The sequence below is a fragment of the Misgurnus anguillicaudatus genome, chromosome 4 (genome assembly GCF_027580225.2).
Source record: "Misgurnus anguillicaudatus chromosome 4, ASM2758022v2, whole genome shotgun sequence".
Classification (NCBI taxonomy): domain Eukaryota; kingdom Metazoa; phylum Chordata; class Actinopteri; order Cypriniformes; family Cobitidae; genus Misgurnus; species Misgurnus anguillicaudatus.
In genome coordinates, this window is record NC_073340.2 from 31,018,902 (window position 1) to 31,019,931 (window position 1,030).

Below are 1,030 nucleotides of genomic sequence, written 5' to 3' on the forward strand. Positions count from 1 at the left end.
TGGTATTCGATTTGATGTTTATTTATAGTTGTATTTTGTTAATCTATTACTGATAATTTGTGTTCTTTGGTGGGGTAATTTTTAATTTTTGTTTTGTCACTTGTTTGTTTGTTGTTGTAACGTTAACTGTAATTTTGTTATGTTTTTGTTATTTTATTAAGATTGTGCAACTTTAAATGTTAGGACCCCTTGAATATGAAATGGTACATCTCAAGGGTTTTATCCTATTAATAAAAATTGTTAATGAATGAAAGCTGGTAGAACTTACTACATACTGGTGATGTCAGTCATATGCAGTAATGTGTGTGTGAAAAAATCACTGTATTATAAAGACAAGAGGTACTTCTGTTCCCATAAAGATCCTCCCACATTATTTAACAAAAACAAAGAAACATCTAAGACACAAAAAATCAGCATCACTTTATTCTGGAGAAACAGCTGAAGAGAGATCTCTGTGAGGTTGCTCTGCAGGGTTTGTATCTCAGGTATAAAGTCTCGGGTATAGTTTTGTATTTGGTTATTTCGTACATGTTTTAAAATAAGATTACTTGATATAAGTGATGTAAATGTGCAGTGCAGGCAGTTAAAAATGGTACTGTATACATCTGGTGTGGTAAAAAATGCCTTATGAATTTATTATTGTAATTGTATATATTTTCTTGCAATCAATTTTATTAGCAGCAGCAATTTTCACAACTTGATCTGTGTAAATTATTTACCCAGATAATTGTTGTTCATTGCTTACTGATTATACGTAAAAGGTGAAATGAAAAAGTAAAAAATAAATTGCAAACTTTCTTTGTGCAGATTAGTTTGAGATCTTCAGAAGAAATCTGAAATAATGAGGTTTCTAATTTCATTGTGTGTGCCGCTACTGTTGCTGGTTAATGGTGAGAAGAATCTACTGTATCACATTTAAAACAAGACATTGTTGAAGGTGAAATGACTGAATGTTGCTATTAAAAGTAATGCTTAGATTTGATGTTTAACAGGTGAAACAACCAATGGGTCAACGTCAGGTACAGTAGGC

General features: G+C 31.2%; 1 long non-coding RNA gene across 1 annotated transcript; it reads left to right on the forward strand.

Moving 5' to 3' along the window:
• The first annotated feature begins 368 nt into the window (after nucleotides 1–368).
• Nucleotides 369–1,030, forward strand: LOC141363648 (uncharacterized). Its single transcript, XR_012369132.1, has 3 exons — nucleotides 369–485; nucleotides 808–890; nucleotides 993–1,030. It is a non-coding gene; the product is annotated as an uncharacterized lncRNA (long non-coding RNA).